General features: G+C 36.1%; 1 long non-coding RNA gene across 1 annotated transcript in view; it reads left to right on the forward strand.

Moving 5' to 3' along the window:
• Positions 1–218: 218 nt before the first annotated feature.
• LOC105475284 (uncharacterized) overlaps positions 219–13732 on the forward strand; it is a 56134-nt gene continuing 42620 nt past the window's right edge. The window contains exons 1-3 of the long non-coding RNA XR_011622011.1: positions 219–679; positions 8001–8070; positions 11280–11426. This is a non-coding gene — a long non-coding RNA (uncharacterized lncRNA). The remainder of the gene's footprint in view (positions 680–8000; positions 8071–11279; positions 11427–13732) is intronic.

Below are 13732 nucleotides of genomic sequence, written 5' to 3' on the forward strand. Positions count from 1 at the left end.
TGAAACCCCGTCTCTACTAAAAATACAAAAATTACCTGGGCATGGTGGTGTGTGCCTGTAGCCCCAACTACTCAGAAGGCTGAGGCAAGAGAATTGCTTGAACCCAGGTTGCAGAGGTTGCAGTGAGCCGAGATTACATCACTGCACTGCAGCCTGGCAACAGAATGAGACTCCATCTCCAAACAACAACAACAACAAAACACATACTTCAAAGGCACTTGAGTTTAGAACTGGCAAAATCTCTATGAAATAATCATTAGAACCTACTTTATGAAGGTTATTCCATTTCTGCGACATCCTCGCTTATTCCATTTTCACTGAAAGATGTGTTTTCTTTCTTCCAACTCTTCTATTTAAATCTCTTTTATTTGCTGTATGTACTATACACTTATATGTGTATACATAAGCATTCAGGAACTATTTTTTGAGTGTCTTCTATGTTGCTGATACTATGTTGGGTGCTGGAGACTTATAATAATGATAGAGAGCTACTCCTGCCCTCATGGAGCATCTAGTCTGAAGAAGGACACAATTACCTTATGGTTTGGTGAAATGTGATAAAATGGGAAAAGTTGAGCATGACCTGGGAGTTTCGAGGAGGGGCATCAAACAACTTTGAAAATGGAGAAAGGAAAAGTCAGAAAGGATTCCTAGAGAACATAGCAAATAAAGTGCAAAGGTAAGTAGGAGTATGCCATGTAGGGATGGGAAGAGAGGGCAGTCACCCTCAGAAATTTCCATGCACCCTATGTATTCACAGGTTATAACTTTCAGCACAAGAACTCTGCCTTATTTATGTATCCATGTTGCCTAGGTCGGGAGCTGATATTTACTAGGCGCGCCATAAATGGCTGATGAAAGAAAGAAAGGGAAAGATGCAGAGAGTTATAGTGTGTCCAGGAAGTAGACACAGATCTGCTAAGGGATGAAATTTCCTGATGCCCTTGTACAAGTAAATCCTACTGGGTTATGAAAGTTAAATGTATCAGGTCACAGATGGCAAAAGTACAGGAAAAGAGACCTTTTCTTAATAGCAGTGCCTTCTTTTTGGACAGGTGTAAGTCATGAGACAGGGGAGAGATGTTTCTTGTGCTTACGTGGAACACAAGGCAGGAGTAGACCTAGGTGAGAGTTAGGGACATGAATCAAAGAAAATCTGTGGAGAAGATGGAAGGAAGCAACGAGAGCAGGAAAGGGTAAAAAGCAATCGATTTTAAAAAGGTGGCAAAGGAAAATGTCAAAGTCTGCGGGCAAGAAGATTGAGGAAAACTGGAAATAAGAGGATAAAGAAGTGAAGGAAGAACAAATATAAAGCAACAGCAGTGAGGTTTGAATATCCATTCCAAGTCAAACCCGTGGAGAGTGACTATAACGGGTTATCACATGTTTTTGGCTCTCTTATCCAGAACCTAAAGTCTTTTGACTAGAAAAAAATATACACCTTTTGTTATGATAAGAAACTAAAAGTTTTGATAATATTATGGAATCAAATGCTTGTCAGACAAATAGATGATAAGTTTTGGAAACAATTGCCCAAGATTTTCCCTTCAAAAAAGATTTTTTTCCAAATACATATTTATGCCATTTGTTTAGCCACAAGTAAACAGTCAAATTATTTTGTTTATAACCTCAAACCCAAAAGCTTGTTCGGAACAGAAATATGAACCAGAAATAAATTACATGGTAAATCAAACCCTTATTTTGGGGCTAGGACACTATGCAAAGTGGTTTGCAATTTGTTCTTTGCAATGTAAATGAAAACCCCAAGATATTGGCAGGAGAATAAACTCCTTTTTTTTTTCTTACCCATCAGATGGGCAAAAATCCAAAAGTTTGAAAACCCAGTCTGTTGGTGAAGCTACAGAGAAACAGGCCCTCTCATTTAGAGCTAGTGAAACTGCAAAATGTCACAACTTCTATAAAGGGAAATTTAATAGTATCTAATAAAAGTACATATGCAGTTACCTTTTGACCCAACAACTGCACTTCTAAGAAATGATTACTAAGATATACTAGCAGAATAAGAAAATACATAGACTTAAATAATTCACTGCCATTTTATTATGACACCCAAAATAATGGATACAATCTAGATGTCTGATTATAGAACTGCTTGAATAAGCTATGGTGTATCCACACAATAGAGTGGTATGTATCTGTAAAAAGAATATAAACAAGGCCAGGCACAGTGACTCATGCCTGTAAGCTCAGGATTTGGGGAGGCTAAGACAGGAGGATCACTTGAGCCCAGGAGTTTGAGACCAGCCTGAGTAACATAGAGAGACCCCCATCTCTACAAAAAAAATTTTTTTTTAAAATAGTCAGGTGTAGTGACTCCTACCTGTGGTTCCAGCTACTTAGAAAGCTGAGGCAGGAGGATCACTTGAGCCTAGGAATTTGACATTGCAGTGAGCTGTGACTGCACCACTACGCTCTAGCCTGGGTGACAGGACCAGATTCTGTCTCAAACAAACAAAAAAGAATCATGTGTAAAAAATAGAATTTTCTGTGTAGTATGAAGTTATCTCTAGTATATATTGTTGAATTAAAATGTTAGTAAAATAAATAAAAAGGTTGTATATCATGGTACTATTTAGCTTTAAAAGGGTGATATGGGAATATTTATATATTTTCTTGTATTTTAGATAATGGAATGATTATGCATATTTATTCAACTATCTACACAGAAAGGAAGGAAATTGTGTGAAAGAGAGAGGGATAGAAACTAGATTTCTTAGCATGTACAACATTTTGTAGATTTGACTTTGAAATCACATAAATATTTTACTTAGGTATAAAACAAACTTATTTTTTAATTCCTAAATCTCTAAAGCAAATTGAAATACATAAAATTGTAAATCCGTTAACAATATCACTATACAAATTGACTTTAAAACTCAGTAATTTAACTGTCCATCCCCAATAAGATGTACCCTAAGAATAAAAAGGGTTTGCAAAAGAATATTAAACTGTGGTTAAGAAACTTTTTATTGGCATGGTAGGATTTGTATTGTAATTTTGAAACTAGTATTGTGGGAAAAGTAAACACTTTATTAAGAGGTCTTTTCACCATAATAAAAAGTGGATATGTGTATCATACATATATGTATTGAATCATATGTATGATACATAATCACATATACATGATAACTTAAAAATCTCTCTAGTCTTGAATTTTATTGGAAGTATTAAGAATCAGTATAAGCCATAAGTATTTTATATATAAAGACTAATGACTTTGAAGATGTATTCTGTAGACTGCATAGCCTACAGAAACTGTACAAACTGAAACAGAGAAGACTGAAATAAAATCCCAAAGTCTAATGACTGCTGGAAAAATATATAGCAGTGTAACATCTAACATTTGTGTAACTGGTGTCTGAGGGGGAGAAAAGGGAATATAAAGGAAAAACATATTTAAAGCATTAAGGCAAATATTCTTTCCAAATTCCATTTTGAAAACTCTATCCAGAAGTCCAAAAACTCATCAGTACCCCAAGCAATAAAGAATAAAAGTCCCTAAACATATTATAATCAAATTGCTAATTACCAAGTATACCCAGAAAAATCTCAAAAGCAGACAGAGACAAAACATGTATTGCATGTGTGAAACAATAATAAGAATAATCATGGAACTCTCATCAGGAACAAAGAGGGCTAGAAGACAATGGAGTCACAACTTTAAAGTGTTGAAAGATAAAACAGGATGTATAGTCAAAGAAAATGTAATTCAAAAATGAAGACAAAATGAAAATATGTGCAGATAAAAGCTGAGAGAATTCACCACTAGCAGACCAACATTACAACATAAGTTGAATGAAATCCTTTAGGCTGAAAAATCCTATGTATCTAAAACATGTATCTAAAGAAACATGTATCTAAGGAAACGTGTATCTAAAGGAAGGAGTGAAGAACACACCAAATGGTTCAAATACAGGCAACTATAACAGACCTTCTCCTTGCTTCTTAATTTTTAAAAGACAATGGACTGTTCAAAGCAAAAAAATAATGACTGTATTTTGGTGGCCATAGCATATTTAGAAATAAAGTACATGAAAAAAACAAAAAGGGAGTATATGAAAGTGTACTGTTGAAAGGATCTTACATATGAAGTGTGCAATGTTAATTCAATGTGGACTATAATAAGTTAAAAGTGTTTATTTTAATCCTCAGTGAAACAAATTTTTTTAAAAAGTAGTTTTAGCTAAAATGCCAATAGAGAAGATACTATTAAATATACTCGGTAATTCAAATCGAGAAAAGGAAGGGAAAAAAAGGAATGAATAAGAAATGAGACAAATAGAGGACAAATACCAAATGGTGGACTAATGGCCAAATATATTAATAATTGCATTAAATATAAATAAAGATTTTATTAAATCAAGATTGTCAGATTGAATGAAAAAGCAAGACCAAATGATGTAGTGTTTATGGGAGATAAACTTTAGATATGAAAAATACAAAAATTTATTATTACAGTTGGATAACACACCTCTCTCAGTAATTGACATAATTAGTGGCAACCAAATCAATTTATATATAGAAAATTTGAACATCACTATCAATCACCTTATGCTAATTGATATTTATTGAATGTTATCCCCAAAATTGGAAGAATTTTTTTTCAAGTGCTTATGGGTAAAAGTATACATTAAATTCTTATACTAGTAAAGAAGAAAGATCACAATCATTTATGTAAACTTCTACCTAAAGAAAATTTTAAAAAGAAGAACAAATTAAACCCAAAGTAAGCAGAAGTAATGAACTAATAAAGATAGGAGAAGGAATCAATGAAATAGGAAACAGAGGAGCAATAAAGAAAGCCAATGAAACTGAAAGCTGGTTCTTTGAAAATATCAGTATCATTGATAAACCTCCAATCACACTGAACAAAGAGAGACAGGGAGGGAGAAAGAAAGAAAGTGAGCACACAAATTCACATTTTCAGGAAAGAAAGAAGGAGTCCTGGCACAGTGGCTCACACCTGTAATCCCAGAACTTTGGGAGGCCAAGGTGGGTGTATCACTTGAGATCAGGAGTTTGAGACCAGCCTGGCCAACATGGTGAAACTCCATCTCTACTAAAAATACAAAAAATAGCGGGTCGTGGTAGTGAGTGCCTGTAGTCCCTGCTACTTGGTAGGCTGAAGCAAGAGGATCACTTGAACCCGGGAGGCAGGAGTTGCAGTGAGCCAAGATTGTGCCACTGCACGCCAGCCTGGGCAAGAGAATAACAGTCTGTCTCAATTAAACAATTTTTTAAAAAAAGGAAGAAATAATATCAACTTTACACAGACTTGTAGACAAATAGAGGAGGAAAAGTCACTTTCCAATTCATATTATGGGGAAAGAATAACCATGATACTAAAACTATATATGGACCTTATGAAAAAGTAAATTAGAAACCAATGGCACTCATAAATATAGGCATAAAAATCTATTTCTAAACCAAATTCATTAATTTATAAAAAGAATAATACAATGTATCTAATTATGGTTTAATTCAGTAATACAAGATTGATGTGATAGTTAGAAAATTTCACACATTGACAAGTTAAAGAAAAATCATACGAGCATTTCAATAGATGCCAAAAATGTATTTGACAAAATTCAATACCAATTAAAAATTGTTTTAAAACTCCCAGCTGACTCTAAATAGAGACAGTTTCTCAATCTGTTCAAAGGCATTTGCAAATAAACAAAACCCCTACAAGCATAAAAAACATTTATACCTAACTGTGAAATGATACTTCCCTTTTAGTATGGATACAAGGAAAGGATGGCCACTCCAACCACTTATATTGTGTTAGACTTAGAGACTCATTATGATGTAGCACGGGGCTCGCTCTCTCCTTGGAGTACTTCCGTAATGCATCTAGCCTGCTGACCCAGGTAGGCCTCTGTCTGCTGAAACTTTAGCCAATGTGCATTCAGGACATCTATACCTACCCCATAATGTGGAATAGTGAGACTTCAGGGGACTGCATATAATGCACCACTTCTCTGTTTTTAGGTTATCCCCAGTAAAACCTATATTACATCTGTATTTTGTTTGTGATACCTTTGCATGGATACTGAATATATCCATACATGTTTTTATTCATACATGTTTTAAACAAACATATTCTAAGTGATGTTTGTGAAAATTTATTACACTTTTAGTAATAGCAAAATATTAAAAATGAATAACTGCTCAGTAATAGAGTGCTGGTTATATAACGTATGTACATCCAACAAATAGAGTGTTAGTCATAAAAAATGAAGAAATTCATTGTGTAGCATGTAATGATCTCCAAGATACAATCGTAAGTGAAAGAACAATGCAAAGAAAACTATGTAATTAAAAACTAAGGGATAGAGATAGGCAGGTAGGTATGCATTTATTTGTATATGCATAACATATCTCTGTAAGGATATACAAAATGTGTTTAGTATTAGTTAATTCTGAAGCAGGGAATTTGTTGCCAGAGTAACAATATGGAAGGGAGAGTTTTGTTATACCTTTTCTTCCTTTCGACTGTTGAACCATCTTAACGTATTAACTAACCCAAAATGAAATCAAATTTAAATTTAAAAAAACTCATTGATGTGAATCACAGTAACATTTAGTTCTGTACATGTAATTCTATACCTAGCACATGGGATGTCTCCTGCTGTTATGCATAAGATAGGTTGAGATGTGATCATGGGATTAGACTCTAGACAAGCGGATAGGACAGTGCAGAGACAGATGATGACAGTGAATGTTATGTGCCAAGTTCCACAACACAGTAAAAACAATCTTTAATTTATATGAGTCAGACTTGAAGTCTCTTATGTGCAAAGCTGTGCTGAATAGACATGTCGGAGGGACAGTTCTACAGCCCCACCTTTCTTCCCTTGCCACTACATGCCTGTCCTCCTGCTTAATACTGCTGCCATGTAAAAACAGCTTCCTCTCACTTGTCTCCCACTTGACCTTATTTTTTCTGATGCTTTAAAATCCCATTTCACGCAGTCAAAGCTAGCAAAGAAGATAAAGCAGGATTTAGAAGAAGATGGATAATAGAAGGGAAAGGAAGAAAAGCGTTCCTGTGATAAAATCTGGAAATCTAACCACCAGATTATAACATAATTTACATGGGAAAATTCATTTTTGTTTTCTACACAACCAGAATATCAATAAAACACTTTGAAAGGTAATCTGTTTGTAAACTGAGGAACTTCTGTGCTTATACTTCCACATGGAGGCATGAAGACCGGGTCATAACAGCAAAAAACAAAAACAAAAAACAAACAAAAAAAACACTCAAGGCTGATAATTAGACCCATTTAGCAAGGAGGCCTTCTTTTTCTTGAAAATAAATATTATATTGAATTCAATTTAGGTATAGTTAATGCTGGCCAGTTTGTGGAGATTGTGGAAAAAGCAAAAAAAAAAAAAGTTAGCACAGTCTTCGAGGGACAATTCTAAAGGGCTTCAAGCGACAATTCTAAAGAGCTTCAAGACGGTGACTTCAAGTAGGTTTTTTCCCTCATCTATCACTGACACAAAAATATGTGAAACAGATGGTGCTTCTTGGCTATATATAGTTTTTGTTGAAACTTGTTAAAGACAGTTTGGATCATGATTAAGAAATCTTACCACCTCTTAACTGAAACATACCCCAGGGTTTTTCTTGGAAGGTATTAGAAAGGCAGCTGATGATTATAGTCAATGTTTCCTTCTTCTACAAATAAAAAAAATCTAAAACCACCAATGGTCTTCTGGATGCAAGCAAATAAATACAGAAAATCAAAGACAACTGGGAGATTTTCATAACTAGTCTAGTTTTTTAATTGAATCAACAAGCGTACTTTGGGTTATTGACATATATATACATTATATGAACTCTTACTTTGACTTAACGTTTTTCTTGAATGAGTTGTTGCAGTCATTAGACTGTTTGCTGACTATTTCCTGTTTTGCCCTCTTGGGTGCCGGGGAGATTGACACGTCTTTGCTCCCTTGTGTTTGGACAGGGCTGTGTGACTCATTTGAGCCAGAGAGTTGTGAACAGATGTGTGGTGTGGCTTCCCTGGGCCTGTACACGTAAGTACCAATGCCAGACTGCAAAATATTTTTTGTTCCTTTGTCACGTTAACCAGAAACAAGTAAGATAGTGGCTACTCTTGCAGCTGAGTTCCTTGACTGACCACAAGAAGCAAAGTTTCATTACCAAACTGTCGTGGACATGCATCAGGAGTGAGAAACAAAGCTGTATTGTTTTAAGCTTCTGAAAGTTTTTAGTTTGCTTATTACTGTAGTGTAATCTAGCCTAGCCTGACTGATACAGATCGTGCTGAAGTCACTGGCAATAAAACAACAGCCAATGACTTGCCAATGGAAAGGCAGAGAAAAGGAAGGTCTATTCCCAGAGACAGCAGTGCTTTTTCCACATGAACAGGACAAAAAAGCAAACAAACAACAACAACAACAACAACAAAAAACAAGTATTCCCAGGCATATATCTGCAATGCTACAGCTTTCCTGTAAGAATGACTCTCTTAATTATGTTCTCGTGATTGCCAAAACCTAGAAGCCACTGGAACAAATTTGAGTAAAAAGGATTATGGGATCATTAGTATCTTATAAGTGAAGAAAATCTTAGGAGGTGGATTAAAAAAACAACATTAGGAGAAAAACATGTAAGAAAATTAGACAACCAGTTCAGGAAGTTGACTGGGATTTCTACAAGAAAGAAAAATGAAGGAGATAAATTAGGAATTAAATACAGTTTTCTAGAAATGAAATTTTAAAAATTTCAGATTGAAAAAAAATCCACTGAATTCTCTGCATAAATATTGAAACCTAGAAAGACACACCATGCTGAAATATCGGAATACTGGGGACCATGAGAAGATTCTAAAATGTCTAGGAGAAAGAGGGGTAGGAAGAAAGAAAGTGAGAGAGAGGAAAAAGAAAGAAAGGAATGAGGAAGGAGAAGCAGGAAGGGAGAAGGAGAGAGGGAGGGAGGAAGGATGGAAGGAAAAAGGGAAGGAAGGAAGGAAGGAAGGAAGGAAGGAAGGAAGGAAGGAAGGAAGGAAGGAAGGAAGGAAGGAAGGAAGGGAGGGAGGGAGGGAGGGAGGGAGGGAGGGAGGGAGGGAGGGAGGGAGGGAGGGAGATTTCTGACAAAGCACCAATAATCATAATGCATTCTGTATTAAGATGGCATTAGGTATTGTATAAAATAGAATCAAACTATAACATTGCTCAAACATATTAGTTTATTTCTTGTTCAGGCAAAAATCCAAAGTTTCTGGTTAATAGGCAGTTTTTATTTAGTACATCAGGGACTAAGGAAATTTCTCATATTGGGAGTTTCTTTTTTTTTATTAAAAACTATCTTTATCTTTTTTTATTTTTTTTATTATTATACTTTAATTTCTAGGGTGCATGTGCATAATGTGCAGGTTTGTTACATATGTATACTTGTGCCATGTTGGTGTGCTGCACCCATCAACTCGTCAGCACCCATCAACTCATCATTTACATCAGGGATAACTCCCAATGCAAACCCTACCCCCTACCCCCTCCCCATAATAGGCCCTGGTGTGTGATGTTCCCCTTCCCAAGTGATCTCATTGTTCAGTTCCCACCTATGAGTGAGAACATGCAGTGTTTGGTTTTCTGTTCTTGCGATAGTTTGCTGAGAATGATGGTTTCCAGCTGCATCCATGTCCCTACAAAGGACACAAACTCATCCTTTTTTATGGCTGCATAGTGTTCCATGGTGTATAAGTGCCACATTTTCTTAATCCAGTCTGTCACTGATGGAGTTTCTATTCTCTAGAATGTCATTATCACCTGCATTCAGCTGGCAAAATGATGGGTGGAAATATGCAGGAAAAATATTATTTTCTTAAAACCTTTGATCAGGAAGAAAACATATCACTTGTACTAACACTGCATTAATACCAGAACAATCATAACTACAAGCAAGGCTGAAAAAACGCAGCATTGTTGTGTGACATAGAATAAGAGGGATAGGATTTTTAGTGACTAGCTAGCAGTGTAGAAGGAGCAGTGTAGAAGCAGTGTAGAAGGTCCAGTGAGTTCACTAGCAGTAAAGAGGGCTGGTTCCCTTTAGGATCTAAGAAAATAAAATGATGCTTCTGTGCAGGTGTGCAACTGTGCAATAAAAAAGAGCATCAGATAATAAAAGTTTGCAATGCTTGCTTGGAACTGAATCATTTCGATATGACTAATTAGGAAATATGGCTTCATGTGTATTACTGTACTGGCACCTGCTCAGTGATATAAATTTGATGGATCTCTTTAGGGATATGTTGGCAATACTCCCTTGCATGGAAAATGCTTAAGGAAGCTTCAGCTGGAAAGAAGACCCTCATGGGGATCCTGTGACACAGGAGATTCTGGTTACCATCTTTGCATCTTTTTCTATCAAACAAACCACACTCTACAGCACTATCTGGAGTAGTGCTTTTGTCCTGCAACAAGAGTGGAGAATTGTCTTCAAATTTTCACCTGGAATGTATTTCTATCCCTACAATTTAGTACCCTGCCAAATTATCAATTACACGTGAGAATAGAATAAAGACATTTCCACATATGCGGTTTCAAAATGTTTTCTACCCATTGGTCCTTTCTCAGAGATATATTAGAGGATGTTTTCTACCAAATTGAGGGAGTAAGCCAAGAAAGAGGAAGACACAGGACACAGAAAATGGCTGATCCTTTCCAAGAGATAAAGACAATTCCCAGGACATCTGCTATTAGAAAGCCTCTGAAAGAAACATCTCTCAAGAAATGAAATCAGTATATTCCTGGATTTGTTTACATGGTTGAGATAAGATTTACACATCTAGAGGAGGAAAATTAGTGACAAGTAAGTGGAAGTTCATAGAAAAAAATGGCACAAAATAAATCTCTAGTACAGACAATTGCTATTCTTCCTCCTTTCTTCTCTTCTCCCCACACATTCCTCCTTTTATCCTCTTTCCATTGCTCCATCCTCCTCCTCTCTTTCTTACCTCCTTCATTTTCTGCTGTATTCTTCAAATAATTTGAGATGCTTTATATGACGTACATGCAAACACTAAAGGATAAAACAAAAACTGAGAAAGTTGGAGCAAAGGGGACCAATGAGTGCAAAAAACAGTTAAATAAAACTAATTATTACCTCAACCATGCAGAGGTAGAAAGTAGGAATTGAGAAGGCTTGCAAATAAGTCTCGCCAGAAAGTTTCAATGTTTATATCAGTTGTTTATTGAGGGTGTCCATTTCATTTTCTGTGAAGGTCACCTCATGATCAGAAACAATGAGCCCAGGTATGAGACTGGAGTTGGTCTTATTGCAGGTGAATGAGGAGCCTGTGGCCATCAGGCAAGGGAGTTTCTCACTGGATGAAGTGAGGTCCTCTCCTCTACACAACGCCAAGTTCTCTGTAAGTATCAAGAATCTTAGCAGCAGCTGAGAAAAAGGTCAATAAATATGTTTTAATCAATAAAGTCTGTGTTATATATGAAAATATAAATATACATATGTTTTATTATTTTATACTTTGTCTAATTGGTGACATTTTGGGAGGTATTTGTATTTCTCCATTTCAAATGTTTGTCAGTGATTTTGCTTACGATATATTCCTACAGGATGTATTTGGATTGTTTGTGATATATATGAAATACATACATAAGAACATCAAGTTCAATGATATAATCATATAAAATAAGATAAGAAAAATGTGGCGCTCATTCTTAGCTCACAGAGTCTCATGGCTCATTTGTCCTTTTTTTTAATTAAAGGCAACACAGTCTAGTGAAATGTGCATAAACGTTATAACCAACATCCTTGAATGAAAGTCTTTGCTCTAAAAATTAATAAATATATTATTACTTTTAATTTTTTAAGGAAGGAGCTTATGTTGTTTGAGCCTCAATTTCCTTCCTATAGAAGTAGGAATGGTGACAGCAATCCCTAGGAGTTTCTGTGATGATAAAGAGAACACTGACCTCTAGGTGGGCACTGAAAGAATGTTAGTTATTATATCTATGTAAATGCTAAACACTCTCCACCCTCCGTCTTCTGTCTTTCCCATGCATATTTAATAAGAATACTTCTTTTGTACCTGAAATGTACATTTTCATATGTCCATATTCATTTATATATGAGCATGTATGTTGTAGAGAAGACCTTACTATTTTAACTAAGTGACCTGTGATAAGTTAGCGGTGAAACTACTAACTAACCCCTCCAATATGTTTAACTCTTCTGTGGCTATACTGCCACCCTTGAAGTTAGTTAAGTACACCATGTGACTATGTTCTCCCAACTGCAATGTGAGAAATGATACGGGCCACTTTCAACCAGAAAATATGCCCATCGTGCTACTCTTAGCTCTTTCTCTTTTCAAGATAACTGCAGTGGTAACTATCAGGCTGTGATGGTTAATACTGATTGTCAACTTGATTGGACTGAAGGATGCAAAATATTGATCCTGAGTGTGTCTGTGAAGGTGTTGCCAAAGGAGATTAACATTTGAGTCAGTGGGCTGGGGAAGGCAGACCTACCCCTAATCTGGCAGACACCATCTAATCAGCAGCAAATATAAAGCAGGCAGAAAAACGTGAAAAGAAGAGACTGGCCTAGCCTCCCAGTCTACATCTTTCTCCCATGCTGGATGCTTCCTGCCCTCGAACATCAGACTCCAGGTTCTTCAATTTTGGTGACTAGGACTGGCCCTCCTTGCTTCTCAGCTTGCAGACAGTCTATTGTAGGACCTTGTGATCATGCAAGTTAATACTTAATAACTCCCCTTTATATATATGTAGATATATCCTATCAGTCCTGTCCCTCTAGAGAACCTGACTAATACACAGGCTGATAATAAAATCGATATTTTTAGGATGACATAGTCATTGTCAGTCTAGATCTTCAGTGATTGTGTGGAGAAATTACACCCTACTGAGCTAAATACCTCCCAGGTCTGCTAAGTAAGAAATGAATGGTATTTATCCATTGATGTTTTGTGGTCACCAAATGGGCTAACCATCCAATCTCAGCATTTGTATCTGATAAACAAGAGAGTTGGATCAGATTACTACTAAGATCAATTTTGGTAATAACATATCTATGATCCTTAACTCTAGGTCAGTAAAAGATTTCCACAAATATTAATTTTTTTCCAACTTACAGAGAGCTGCACATTAAAAAGAATACTTAAAATACAGGTATTTGGAAAAGCTAGAGAAATATGTATAATTGAGAAAAGAACTGGTGAATCCAAGAGACTAAGGGGAAAAGAATCCAGGGGAATCAAGGAGAGAGAGAGACTACACAGAGTGTATAGAATAACCAGATTTCTGCTTGACCCCAAATCAGGGAGCTGTGCAGCTTCAAAGCCAACAGAGGAGCCTTGTGCCCACAAAGAACGAGAGCGTGTAGCATGATCGCTTGACTGAGGATAGAAACAGGGCTAAATTGAGAAAGAAATAAGACTTGGGCAAAGTCAAACAAGAAAAACCCATGTTCAAGACTGGAAATTGGAAACCCAGTTAGAACCACTGGAACCTAACGCTACCCAGAGTCAAACCAGGGGGATCCAGCAGCCCACTGTTATTTTGCCTTTTTTGACCTCAAATGTGCATTCTTTTTGCCTTTTCTGGTTTTATTACATTCTCCTAAAAGTGCAGCAACAAATTTTGCAAATAAAATAGAAACCAAATTCCACAGGAGTATAAACAGTGGTTTTAG

Source organism: Macaca nemestrina, chromosome 4 (assembly GCF_043159975.1).
Source record: "Macaca nemestrina isolate mMacNem1 chromosome 4, mMacNem.hap1, whole genome shotgun sequence".
NCBI lineage: Eukaryota > Metazoa > Chordata > Mammalia > Primates > Cercopithecidae > Macaca > Macaca nemestrina.